We start from the raw sequence: 15,191 nt of genomic DNA, 5'->3' as shown, positions 1-15,191 counted from the left end.
AACTACATGTATCCATATAGGGAAAAACAGAGTGAAACCTAAAAATTAAAACTTTTAATGCCAACGAACGGTTTAACCTTGAAGAACGAAATTTGGTGAGCCAAGTGGGATGGGGGTACTGATCATTACCTGAAAGTGTCATCCAGATTGGGTGAAAAAATGTGTGCTGAGATTTCAGGAAACTCGTAGTTTTTTGGAAGCTTGGCAACCCCTTTCTCTGAAAGTGATTTGCTGCATCTCTGCTTACGGATACATCAATAGGAAACAAACCATACAGATAGAACTTGGAACTACTTTATTGTGTCAAGTTTCAAAGAGCTAGCACAAATGGTGTTTGATTTACAGTCCCAACTACATGTATCCATATAGGAGAAAACAGAGTGAAACCTAAAAATTAAAACTGTTATTGCCAACGAACGGTTTAACTTAGAAGAACGAAATTTGGTGAGCCAAGTGGGATTGGGGTACTGATCATTACCTAAATTGTCATCAAGGATTGGTGAAAAAATGTGTGCTGAGATTTAAGGAAACTCGTAGTTTTTTGGAAGCTTGGCAACCCCTTTCCATGAAAGTGATTTGCGCCGGTCTCTGCTTAGGGCTACATCAATAGGAAACTAACCATAGAGATAGAACTTGGAACTACTTTATTGTGTCAAGTTTCAAAGAGCTAGCACAAACCGTATTTGATTTAGAGTTCCAACTACATGTATCCATAGAGGAGAAAACAGAGTGAAACCTAAAAATTAAAACTTTTAATGCCAACGAACGGTTTAACCTTGAAGAACGAAATTTGGTTAGCCAAGTGGGATTGGGGTACTGATCATTACCTGAAAGTGTCATCCAGATTGGGTGAAAACATGTGTGCTGAGATTTCAGGAAACTCGTAGTTTTTTGGAAGCTTGGCAACCCCTTTCTCTGAAAGTGATTTGCTGCATCTCTGCTTAGGGATACATCAATAGGAAACAAACCATACAGATAGAACTTGGAACTACTTTATTGTGTCAAGTTTCAAAGAGCTAGCACAAACGGTGTTTGATTTACAGTTCCAACTACATGTATCCATATAGGAGAAAACAGAGTGAAACCTAAAAATTAAAACTGTTGCTACCAACGAACGGTTTACCCTAGAAGAACAAAATTTGGTGAGCCAAGTGGGATTGGGGTACTGATCATTACCTGAAAGTGTCATCTAGATTGGGTGAAAAAATGCGTGCTTAGATTTCAGGAAACTTTTTGTTTTTTGGAAGCTTGGCAACCCCTTTCTATGAAAGTGATTTGCTCCATCTCTGCTTAGGGATACATAAATAGGAAACAAACCATAGAGATAGAACTTGGAACTACTTTATTGTGTCATGTTTCCAAGAGCTAGCACAAACCGTGTTTGATTTAGAGTTCCAACAACATGTATCCATATAGGAGAAAACAGAGTGAAACCTAAAAATTAAAACTGTTCCTGCCAAAGAATGGTTTTTCCCAGAAGAACGAAATTTGGTGAGCCATGTGGGATTGGGGTACTGATCATTACCTGAAAGTGTCATCCAGATTGGGTGAAAAAATGTGTGCTGAGATTTCAGAAAACTCGTAGTTTTTTGGAAGCTTGGCAACCCCTTTCCAAGAAAGTGATTTGCGCCTGTCTCTGCTTAGGGCTACATCAATAGGAAACAAACCATAGAGATAGAACTTGGAACTACTTTATTGTGTCAAGTTTCAAAGAGCTAGCACAAATGGTGTTTGATTTACAGTCCCAACTACATGTATCCATATAGGAGAAAACAGAGTGAAACCTAAAAATTAAAACTGTTATTGCCAACGAACGGTTTAACTTAGAAGAACGAAATTTGGTGAGCCAAGTGGGATTGGGGTACCGATCATTACCTAAATTGTCATCAAGGATTGGTGAAAAAATGTGTGCTGAGATTTAAGGAAACTCCTAGTTTTTTGGAAGCTTGGCAACCCCTTTCCATGAAAGTGATTTGCGCCGGTCTCTGCTTAGGGCTACATCAATAGGAAACAAACCATAGAGATAGAACTTGTAACTACTTTATTGTGTCAAGTTTCAAAGAGCTAGCACAAACCGTATTTGATTTAGAGTTCCAACTACATGTATCCATAGAGGAGAAAACAGAGTGAAACCTAAAAATTAAAACTTTTAATGCCAACGAACAGTTTAACCTTGAAGAACGAAATTTGGTTAGCCAAGTGGGATTGGGGTACTGATCATTACCTGAAAGTGTCATCCAGATTGGGTGAAAAAATGTGTGCTGAGATTTCAGGAAACTCGTAGATTTTTGGAAGCTTGGCAACCCTTTCCTTGAGAGTGATTTCCGCCAGTCTCAGCTTAGGGCTACATATATAGGAAACAACCCATAGAGATAGAACTTGGAACTACTTTATTGTGTCAAGTTTCCAAGAGCTAGCACAAACTGTGTTTTATTTACAGTTCCAACTACATGTATCCATATAGGAGAAAACAGAGTGAAACCTAAAAATTAAAACTGTTGCTACCAACGAACGGTTTACCCTAGAAGAACAAAATTTGGTGAGCCAAGTGGGATTGGGGTACTGATCATTACCTGAAAGTGTCATCTAGATTGGGTGAAAAAATGTGTGCTTAGATTTCAGGAAACTTTTTGTTTTTTGGAAGCTTGGCAACCCCTTTCTATGAAAGTGATTTGCTCCATCTCTGCTTAGGGATACATAAATAGGAAACAAACCATAGAGATAGAACTTGGAACTACTTTATTGTGTCATGTTTCCAAGAGCTAGCACAAACCGTGTTTGATTTAGAGTTCCAACAACATGTATCCATATAGGAGAAAACAGAGTGAAACCTAAAAATAAAAACTGTTCCTGCCAAAGAATGGTTTTTCCCAGAAGAACGAAATTTGGTGAGCCATGTGGGATTGGGGTACTGATCATTACCTGAAAGTGTCATCCAGATTGGGTGAAAAAATGTGTGCTGAGATTTCAGGAAACTCGTAGTTTTTTGGAACCTTGGCAACCCCTTTCCAAGAAAGTGATTTGCGCCTGTCTCTGCTTAGGGCTACATCAATAGGAAACAAACCATAGAGATAGAACTTGGAACTACTTTATTGTGTCAAGTTTCAAAGAGCTAGCACAAACCGTGTTTGATTTATCGTTCCAACTACATGTATCCCTATAGAAGAAAACAGAGTGAAACCTAAAAATTTAAACTGTTACTGCCAACGAACGGTTTAATGTAGAAGAATGAAATTTGATGAGTCAAGTGGGATGGGGGTACTGATCATTACCTGAAAGTGTCATCAAGATTGTTGAAAAAGTGTGTGCAGAGATTTCAGGAAACTCGTAGTTTTTTGAAAGCATGGCAACTCCTTTCCATGAAAGGGATTTGCACCAGTCTCTGCTTAGGGCTACATCAATAGGAAACAAAACAAAAGTATAAAACTTGGACTACTTTATTGTATCAAGTTCAAAGAGCTAGCACAAACCGGCTTTGATTTAAAGTTCCAACTACATGTATCCATATAGGAGAAAACAAAGTGAAACCTAAAAATTAATGCTGTTACTGCCAACGAAAGGTTTAACCTAGAAGAACGAAATTTGGTGAGCCATGTGGGATTGGGGTACTGTCATTACCTGAAAGTGTCATCAAGATTGGGTGAAAAAATGTGTGCAGAGATTTCAGGAAACTCGTAGTTTTTTGGAAGCTTGGCATCCCCCTTCTTGAAAGTGATTTGCGCCAGTCTCTGCTTAGGGCTACATCAATAGGAAACAAACCATAGAGATAGAACTTGGAAGTACTTTATTGTGTCAAGTTTCCAAGAGCTAGCACAAACCTTGTTTGATTTAGAGTTCCAACTACATGTATCCATATAGGAGAAAACAGAGTGAAACCTAAAAATTTAAACTGTTACTGCCAACAAACGGTTTAACCTAGAAGAACGAAATTTGGTGAGACAAGTGGGATTGGGGTACTGATCATTACCAGAAAGTGTCATCAAGATTGGGTGAAAAAATGTGTGCTGAGATTTCAGGAAACTCATAGATTTTTGGAAGCTTGGCAACCCCTTTGCATGAAAGTGATTTGCGCCAGTCTCTGCTTAGGGCTACATCAATAGGAAACAAACCATAGAGATAGAATTTGGAACTACTTTATTGTATCAAGTTTCAAAGAGCTAGCACAAACCTGCTTTGATTTAAAGTTCCAACTACATGTATCCATATAGGAGAAAACAGAGTGAAACGTAAAAATTAATACTGTTACTGCCAACGAACGGTTTAACATAGAAGAACGAAATTTGGTGTGCCAAGTGGAATTGGGGTACTGATCATTACCTGAAAGAGTCATCAAGATTGGGTGAAAAAATGTGTGCTGAGATTTCAGGAAACTCCTAGTTTTTTGGAAGCTTGGCAACCCCCTTCTTGAAAGTGATTTGCGCCAGTCTCTGCTTAGTGCTACATCAATAGGAAACAAACCATAGAAATAGAACTTGGAACTACTTTATTGTGTCTAGTTTCAAAGAGCTATCACAAACCGTGTTTGATTTAGAGTTCCAAACACATGTATCCATATAGGAGAAAACAGAGTGAAACCTAAAAATTAAAACTGTTAATGCCAACGAATGGTTTAACCTAGAATTACGAAATTTGGTGAGGCAAGTGGGATTGGGGTACTGATCATTACCTGAAAGTGTCATCAAGATTGTGTAAAAAAATGTGTGCTGAGATTTCAGGAAACTCGTAGTTTTTTGGAAGCTTGGCAACCCCTTTCCATGAAAGTGATTTGCGCCAGTCTCTGCTTAGGGCTACATCAATAGGAAACAAACCATACAGATAGAACTTGGAACTACTTTATTGTGTCAAGTTTCCAAGAGCTAGCACAAACCGTGTTTGATTTAGAGTTCCAACTACATATATCCATATAGGAGAAAACAGAGTGAAACCTAAAAATTTAAATTGTTACTGCCAATGAACGATTTAATGTAGAAGAATGAAATTTGGTGAGTCAAGTGGGATGGAGGTACTGATCATTACCTGAAAGTGTCATCAAGTTTGGGTGAAAAAGTGTGTGCTGAGATTTCAGGAAACTCGTAGTTTTTTGGAAGCTTGGCAACCCCTTTCCATGAAAGTGATTTGCGCCAGTCTCTGCTTAGGGCTACATCAATAGGAAACAAAACAGAGAGATAAAACTTGGAACAACTTTATTGTATCAAGTTCATAGAGCTAGCACAAACCGGCTTTGATTTAAAGTTCCAACTACATGTATCCATATAGGAGAAAACAGAGTGAAACCTAAAAATTTATAGTGTTACTGCCAACGAACGGTTTAACCTAGAAGAACGAAATTTGGTGTGCCAACTTGGATGGGGGTACTGATCATTACCTGAAAGTGTCATCAAGATTGGGTGAAAAAATGTGTGCTGAGATTTCAGGAAACTCGTAGTTTTTTGGAAGCTTGGCATCCCCCTTCTTGAAAGTGATTTGCGCCAGTCTCTGCTTAGGGCTACATCAATAGGAAACAAACCATAGAGATAGAATTTGGAACTACTTTATTGTATCAAGTTTCAAAGAGCTAGCACAAACCGGCTTTGATTTAAAGTTCCAACTACATGTATCCATATAGGAGAAAACAGAGTGAAACCTAAAAATTTAAACTGTTACTGCCAACGAACGGTTTAACCTAGAAGAACGAAATTTGGTGAGCCAAGTGGAATTGGGGTACTGATCATTACCAGAAAGTGTCATCAAGATTGGGTGAAAAAATGTGTGCTGAGATTTCAGGAAACTCGTAGATTTTTGGAAGCTTGGCAACCACTTTCCATGAAAGTGATTTCCGCCAGTCTCTCTTAGGGCTACATCAATAGGAAACAAACCATAGAGATAGAATTTGGAACTACTTTATTGTATCAAGTTTCAAAGAGCTAGCACAAACTGGCTTTGATTTAAAGTTCCAACTACATGTATCCATATAGGAGAAAACAGAGTGAAACCTAAAAATTAAAACTGTTAATGCCAACGAATGGTTTAACCTAGAAGAACGACATTTTGTGAGCCAAGTGGAATTGGGGTACTGATCATTACCTGAAATTGTCATCCAGATTGGTTGAAAAAATATGTGCTGAGATTTCAGGAAACTCGTAGTTTTTTGGAAGCTTGTCAACCCCTTTCCATGAAAGTGATTTGCGCCAGTCTCTGCTTAGGGCTACATCAATGGGAATCAAACCATAGAGATAGAACTTGGAACTACTTTATTGTGTCAAGTTTCAAAGAGCTAGCACAAACCGTGTTTGATTTAGAGTTCCAAACACATGTATCCATATAGGAGAAAACAGAGTGAAACCTAAAAATTAAAACTGTTACTGCCAACGAACGGTTTAACCTAGAAGAACGAAATTTGGTGAGGCAAGTGGGATTGGGGTACTGATCATTACCTGAAAGTGTCATCCAGATTGGGTGAAAAAATGTGTGCTGAAATTTCAGGAAACTCGTATTTTTTTGGAAGCTTGGCAACCCCTTTCCATGAAAGTGATTTGCGCCAGTCTCTGATTAGGGCTACATCAATAGGAAACAAACCATAGATATAGAACTTGGAACTACTATATTTTGTCAAGTTTCCAAGACCTAGCACAAACCGTGTTTGATTTAGAGTTCCAACTACATGTATCCATATAGGAGAAAACAGAGTGAATCCTAAAAATTTAAACTGTTACTGCCAACGAACGGTTTAACCTAGAAGAACGAAATTTGGTGAGCCAAGTGGAATTGGGGTACTGATCATTACCTGAAAGTGTCATCCAGATTGGGTGAAAAAATGTGTGCTGAGATTTCAGGAAACTCGTAGTTTTTTGGAAGCTTGGCAACCCCTTTTCATGAAAGTGATTTGCGCCAGTCTCTGCTTAGGGCTACATCAATAGGAAACAAACCATAGAGATAGAACTTGGAACTACTTTATTGTGTCAAGTTTCCAAGAGCTAGCACAAACCGTGTTTGATTTAGAGTTCCAAACACATGTATCCATATAGGAGAAAACAGAGTGAAACCTAAAAATTCAAACTGTTACTGGAAATGAACGGTTTAACCTAGAGGAACGAAATTTGGTGAGGCAAGTGGGATTGGGGTACTGATCATTACCTGAAAGTGTCATCCAGATTGGGTGAAAAAATGTGTGCTGAGATTTCAGGAAACTCGTAGTTTTTTGGAAGCTTGGCAACCCCTTCCCTTGAAAGTGATTTGCGCCAGTCTCTGCTTAGGGCTACATCAATAGGAAACGAAACAGAGAGATAAAACTTGGAACTACTTTATTGTATCAAGTTCATAGAGCTAGCACAAACCGGCTTTGATTTAAAGTTCCAACTACATGTATCCATATAGTAGAAAACAAAGTGAAACCTAAAAATTTATAATGTTACTGCCAACGAATGGTTTAACCTAGAAGAACGAAATTTGGTGAGCCAAGTGGGATTGGGGTACTGATCATTACCTGAAAGTGTCATCAAGATTGGGTGAAAAAATGTGTGCTGAGATTTCAGGAAACTCGTAGATTTTTGGAAGCTTGGCAACCCTTTCCTTGAGAGTGATTTCCGCCAGTCTCAGCTTAGGGCTACATATATAGGAAACAACCCATAGAGATAGAACTTGGAACTACTTTATTGTGTCAAGTTTCCAAGAGCTAGCACAAACTGTGTTTTATTTAGAGCTCCAACTACATGTATCCATATAAGAGAAAACAGAGTGAAACCTAAAAATTAAAACTGTTACTGCCAACGAATGGTTTAACCTAAAAGAATGAAATTTGGTGAGTCAAGTGGGATTGGGGTACTGATCATTACCTGAAAGTGTCATCAAGATTGTGTAAAAAAATGTGTGCTGAGATTTCAGGAAACTCGTAGTTTTTTGGAAGCTTGGCAACCCCTTCCCATGAAAGTGATTTGCGCCAGTCTCTGCTTAGGGCTACATCAATAGGAAACAAACCATACAGATAGAACTTGGAACTACTTTATTATATCAAGTTCATAGTGCTAGCACAAACCGGCTTTGATTTAAAGTTCCAACTACATGTATCCATATAGGAGAAAACAGAGTGAAACCTAAAAATTCATAATGTTACTGCCAACGAATGGTTTAACCTAGAAGAACGAAATTTGGTGTGCCAAGTGGGATGGGGGTACTGATCATTACCTGAAAGTGTCATCAAGATTGGGTGAAAAAATGTGTGCTGAGATTTCAGGAAACTCGTAGTTTTTTGGAAGCTTGGCAACCCCTTTCCATGAAAGTGATTTGCGCCGGTCTCTGCTTAGGGCTACATCAATAGGAAACAAACCATAGAGATAGAACTTGTAACTACTTTATTGTGTCAAGTTTCAAAGAGCTAGCACAAACCGTATTTGATTTAGAGTTCCAACTACATGTATCCATAGAGGAGAAAACAGAGTGAAACCTAAAAATTAAAACTTTTAATGCCAACGAACGGTTTAACCTTGAAGAACGAAATTTGGTTAGCCAAGTGGGATTGGGGTACTGATCATTACCTGAAAGTGTCATCCAGATTGGGTGAAAACATGTGTGCTGAGATTTCAGGAAACTCGTAGTTTTTTGGAAGCTTGGCAACCCCTTTCTCTGAAAGTGATTTGCTGCATCTCTGCTTAGGGATACATCAATAGGAAACAAACCATACAGATAGAACTTGGAACTACTTTATTGTGTCAAGTTTCAAAGAGCTAGCACAAACGGTGTTTGATTTACAGTTCCAACTACATGTATCCATATAGGAGAAAACAGAGTGAAACCTAAAAATTAAAACTGTTGCTACCAACGAACGGTTTACCCTAGAAGAACAAAATTTGGTGAGCCAAGTGGGATTGGGGTACTGATCATTACCTGAAAGTGTCATCTAGATTGGGTGAAAAAATGTGTGCTTAGATTTCAGGAAACTTTTTGTTTTTTGGAAGCTTGGCAACCCCTTTCTATGAAAGTGATTTGCTCCATCTCTGCTTAGGGATACATAAATAGGAAACAAACCATAGAGATAGAACTTGGAACTACTTTATTGTGTCATGTTTCCAAGAGCTAGCACAAACCGTGTTTGATTTAGAGTTCCAACAACATGTATCCATATAGGAGAAAACAGAGTGAAACCTAAAAATTAAAACTGTTCCTGCCAAAGAATGGTTTTTCCCAGAAGAACGAAATTTGGTGAGCCATGTGGGATTGGGGTACTGATCATTACCTGAAAGTGTCATCCAGTTTGGGTGAAAAAAGGTGTGCTGAGATTTCAGGAAACTCGTAGTTTTTTGGAAGCTTGGCAACCCCTTTCCAAGAAAGTGATTTGCGCCTGTCTCTGCTTAGGGCTACATCAATAGGAAACAAACCATAGAGATAGAACTTGGAACTAATTTATTGTGTCAAGTTTCAAAGAGCTAGCACAAACCGTGTTTGATTTATCGTTCCAACTACATGTATCCATATAGAAGAAAACAGAGTGAAACCTAAAAATTTAAACTGTTACTGCCAACGAACGGTTTAATGTAGAAGAATGAAATTTGATGAGTCAAGTGGGATGGGGGTACTGATCATTACCTGAAAGTGTCATCAAGATTGGGTGAAAAAGTGTGTGCAGAGATTTCAGGAAACTCGTAGTTTTTTGAAAGCATGGCAACTCCTTTCCATGAAAGGGATTTGCACCAGTCTCTGCTTAGGGCTACATCAATAGGAAACAAAACAGAAGTATAAAACTTGGACTACTTTGTTGTATCAAGTTCAAAGAGCTAGCACAAACCGGCTTTGATTTAAAGTTCCAACTACATGTATCCATATAGGAGAAAACAAAGTGAAACCTAAAAATTAATGCTGTTACTGCCAACGAAAGGTTTAACCTAGAAGAACGAAATTTGGTGTGCCTAGTGGGATGGGGGTACTGATCATTACCTGAAAGTGTCATCAAGATTGGGTGAAAAAATGTGTGCTGAGATTTCAGGAAACTCATAGTTTTGTGGAAGCTTGGCAACCCCCTTCTTGAAAGTGATTTGCGCCAGTCTCTGCTTAGGGCTACATCAATAGGAAACAAACCATAGAGATAAAACTTGGAACTACTTTATTGTGTCAAGTTTCAAAGAGCTAGCACAAACCTGCTTTGATTTAAAGTTCCAACTACATGTATCCATATAGGAGAAAACAGAGTGAAACGTAAATATTAATACTGTTACTGCCAACGAACGGTTTAACCTAGAAGAACGAAATTTGGTGTGCCAAGTGGAATTGGGGTACTGATCATTACCTGAAAGAGTCATCAAGATTGGGTGAAAAAATGTGTGCTGAGATTTCAGGAAACTCCTAGTTTTTTGGAAGCTTGGCAACCCCCTTCTTGAAAGTGATTTGCGCCAGTCTCTGCTTAGGGCTACATCAATAGGAAACAAACCATAGAAATAGAACTTGGAACTACTTTATTGTGTCTAGTTTCAAAGAGCTATCACAAACCGTGTTTGATTTAGTGTTCCAAACACATGTATCCATATAGGAGAAAACAGAGTGAAACCTAAAAATTAAAACTGTTAATGCCAACGAATGGTTTAACCTAGAATTACGAAATTTGGTGAGGCAAGTGGGATTGGGGTACTGATCATTACCTGAAAGTGTCATCAAGATTGTGTAAAAAAATGTGTGCTGAGATTTCAGGAAACTCGTAGTTTTTTGGAAGCTTGGCAACCCCTTTCCATGAAAGTGATTTGCGCCAGTCTCTGCTTAGGGCTACATCAATAGGAAACAAACCATAGAGATAGAACTTGGAACTACTTTATTGTGTCAAGTTTCCAAGAGCTAGCACAAACCGTGTTTGATTTAGAGTTCCAACTACATGTATCCATATAGGAGAAAACAGAGTGAAACCTAAAAATTTAAATTGTTACTGCCAATGAACGATTTAATGTAGAAGAATGAAATTTGGTGAGTCAAGTGGGATGGAGGTACTGATCATTACCTGAAAGTGTCATCAAGTTTGGGTGAAAAAGTGTGTGCTGAGATTTCAGGAAACTCGTAGTTTTTTGGAAGCTTGGCAACCCCTTTCCATGAAAGTGATTTGCGCCAGTCTCTGCTTAGGGCTACATCAATAGGAAACAAAACAGAGAGATAAAACTTGGAACAACTTTATTGTATCAAGTTCATAGAGCTAGCACAAACCGGCTTTGATTTAAAGTTCCAACTACATGTATCCATATAGGAGAAAACAGAGTGAAACCTAAAAATTTATAGTGTTACTGCCAACGAACGGTTTAACCTAGAAGAACGAAATTTGGTGTGCCAACTTGGATGGGGGTACTGATCATTACCTGAAAGTGTCATCAAGATTGGGTGAAAAAATGTGTGCTGAGATTTCAGGAAACTCGTAGTTTTTTGGAAGCTTGGCATCCCCCTTCTTGAAAGTGATTTGCGCCAGTCTCTGCTTAGGGCTACATCAATAGGAAACAAACCATAGAGATAAAACTTGGAACTACTTTATTGTGTCAAGTTTCAAAGAGCTAGCACAAACCTGCTTTGATTTAAAGTTCCAACTACATGTATCCATATAGGAGAAAACAGAGTGAAACGTAAAAATTAATACTGTTACTGCCAACGAACGGTTTAACCTAGAAGAACGAAATTTGGTGTGCCAAGTGGAATTGGGGTACTGATCATTACCTGAAAGAGTCATCAAGATTGGGTGAAAAAATGTGTGCTGAGATTTCAGGAAACTCCTAGTTTTTTGGAAGCTTGGCAACCCCCTTCTTGAAAGTGATTTGCGCCAGTCTCTGCTTAGGGCTACATCAATAGGAAACAAACCATAGAAATAGAACTTGGAACTACTTTATTGTGTCTAGTTTCAAAGAGCTATCACAAACCGTGTTTGATTTAGTGTTCCAAACACATGTATCCATATAGGAGAAAACAGAGTGAAACCTAAAAATTAAAACTGTTAATGCCAACGAATGGTTTAACCTAGAATTACGAAATTTGGTGAGGCAAGTGGGATTGGGGTACTGATCATTACCTGAAAGTGTCATCAAGATTGTGTAAAAAAATGTGTGCTGAGATTTCAGGAAACTCGTAGTTTTTTGGAAGCTTGGCAACCCCTTTCCATGAAAGTGATTTGCGCCAGTCTCTGCTTAGGGCTACATCAATAGGAAACAAACCATAGAGATAGAACTTGGAACTACTTTATTGTGTCAAGTTTCCAAGAGCTAGCACAAACCGTGTTTGATTTAGAGTTCCAACTACATGTATCCATATAGGAGAAAACAGAGTGAAACCTAAAAATTTAAATTGTTACTGCCAATGAACGATTTAATGTAGAAGAATGAAATTTGGTGAGTCAAGTGGGATGGAGGTACTGATCATTACCTGAAAGTGTCATCAAGTTTGGGTGAAAAAGTGTGTGCTGAGATTTCAGGAAACTCGTAGTTTTTTGGAAGCTTGGCAACTCCTTTCCATGAAAGTGATTTGCGCCAGTCTCTGCTTAGGGCTACATCAATAGGAAACAAAACAGAGAGATAAAACTTGGAACAACTTTATTGTATCAAGTTCATAGAGCTAGCACAAACCGGCTTTGATTTAAAGTTCCAACTACATGTATCCATATAGGAGAAAACAGAGTGAAACCTAAAAATTTATAGTGTTACTGCCAACGAACGGTTTAACCTAGAAGAACGAAATTTGGTGTGCTAACTTGGATGGGGGTACTGATCATTACCTGAAAGTGTCATCAAGATTGGGTGAAAAAATGTGTGCTGAGATTTCAGGAAACTCGTAGTTTTTTGGAAGCTTGGCATCCCCCTTCTTGAAAGTGATTTGCGCCAGTCTCTGCTTAGGGCTACATCAATAGGAAACAAACCATAGAGATAGAACTTGGAAGTACTTTATTGTGTCAAGTTTCCAAGAGCTAGCACAAACCTTGTTTGATTTAGAGTTCCAACTACATGTATCCATATAGGAGAAAACAGAGTGAAACCTAAAAATTTAAACTGTTACTGCCAACAAACGCTTTAACCTAGAAGAACGAAATTTGGTGAGCCAAGTGGAATTGGGGTACTGATCATTACCAGAAAGTGTCATCAAGATTGGGTGAAAAAATGTGTGCTGAGATTTCAGGAAACTCATAGATTTTTGGAAGCTTGGCAACCCCTTTGCATGAAAGTGATTTGCGCCAGTCTCTGCTTAGGGCTACATCAATAGGAAACAAACCATAGAGATAGAATTTGGAACTACTTTATTGTATCAAGTTTCAAAGAGCTAGCACAAACCGGCTTTGATTTAAAGTTCCAACTACATGTATCCATATAGGAGAAAACAGAGTGAAACCTAAAAATTTAAACTGTTACTGCCAACGAACGGTTTAACCTAGAAGAACGAAATTTGGTGAGCCAAGTGGAATTGGGGTACTGATCATTACCAGAAAGTGTCATCAAGATTGGGTGAAAAAATGTGTGCTGAGATTTCAGGAAACTCGTAGATTTTTGGAAGCTTGGCAACCCCTTTCCATGAAAGTGATTTGCGCCAGTCTCTCTTAGGGCTACATCAATAGGAAACAAACCATAGAGATAGAATTTGGAACTACTTTATTGTATCAAGTTTCAAAGAGCTAGCACAAACTGGCTTTGATTTAAAGTTCCAACTACATGTATCCATATAGGAGAAAACAGAGTGAAACCTAAAAATTAAAACTGTTAATGCCAACGAATGGTTTAACCTAGAAGAACGACATTTGGTGAGCCAAGTGGAATTGGGGTACTGATCATTACCTGAAATTGTCATCCAGATTGGTTGAAAAAATATGTGCTGAGATTTCAGGAAACTCGTAGTTTTTTGGAAGCTTGTCAACCCCTTTCCATGAAAGTGATTTGCGCCAGTCTCTGCTTAGGGCTACATCAATGGGAATCAAACCATAGAGATAGAACTTGGAACTACTTTATTGTGTCAAGTTTCAAAGAGCTAGCACAAACCGTGTTTGATTTAGAGTTCCAAACACATGTATTCATATAGGAGAAAACAGAGTGAAACCTAAAATTTAAAACTGTTACTGCCAACGAACGGTTTAACCTAGAAGAACGAAATTTGGTGAGCCAAGTGGAATTGGGGTACTGATCATTACCTGAAAGTGTCATCCAGATTGGGTGAAAAAATGTGTGCTGAGATTTCAGGAAACTCGTAGTTTTTTGGAAGCTTGGCAACCCCTTTCCATGAAAGTGATTTGCGCCAGTCTCTGCTTAGGGCTACATCAATAGGAAACAAACCATAGAGATAGAACTTGGAACTACTTTATTGTGTCAAGTTTCCAAGAGCTAGCACAAACTGTGTTTTATTTAGAGTTCCATCTATATGTATCCATATAAGAGAAAACAGAGTGAAACCTAAATATTAAAACTCTTACTGCGAATGAACGGTTTAACCTAGAAGAACAAAATTTGGTGCGCCAAGAGGGATTGGGGTACTGATCATTACCTGAAAGTGTCATCCAGATAGGGTGAAAAAATGTGTGCTGAGATTTAAGGAAACTCGTAGTTTTTTGGAAGCTTGGCAACCCCTTTCCATGAAAGTGATTTGTGCCAGTCCCTGCTTAGGGCAACATCAATAGGAAACAAACCATAGAGATAGAACTTCGAACTACTTTACTGTGTCAAGTTTCAAAGAGCTAGCACAAACCGTGTTTGATTTAGAGTTCCAAACACATGTATCCATATAGGAGAAAACAGAGTGAAACCTAAAAATTTAAACTGTTACTGCCAATGAACGGTTTATTATAGAAGAATGAAATTTGGTGAGTCAAGTGGGATGGGGGTACTAATCATTACCTGAAAGTGTCATCAAGATTGGGTGGAAAAGTGTGTGCTGAGATTTCAGGAAACTCGTAGTTTTTTGGAAGCTTGGCAACCCCTTTCCATGAAAGTGATTTGCGCCAGTCTCTGCTTAGGGCTACATCAATAGGAAACAAAACAGAGAGATAAAACTTGGAACTACTTTATTGTATCAAGTTCATAGAGCCAGCACAAACCGGCTTTGATTTAAAGTTCCAACTACATATATCCATATAGGAGAAAACAGAGTGAAACCTAAAAATTAAAACTTTTAATGCCAACGAACGGTTTAACCTTGAAGAACGAAATTTGGTGAGCCAAGTGGGATTGGGGAACTGATCATTACCTGAAAGTGTCATCCAGATTGGGTGAAAAAATGTGTGCTGAGAT

The sequence above is a fragment of the Spermophilus citellus genome (assembly GCF_964194105.1).
Source record: "Spermophilus citellus genome assembly, chromosome: 9".
Classification (NCBI taxonomy): Eukaryota; Metazoa; Chordata; class Mammalia; order Rodentia; family Sciuridae; genus Spermophilus; species Spermophilus citellus.
This window is presented reverse-complemented; position numbering follows the sequence as displayed.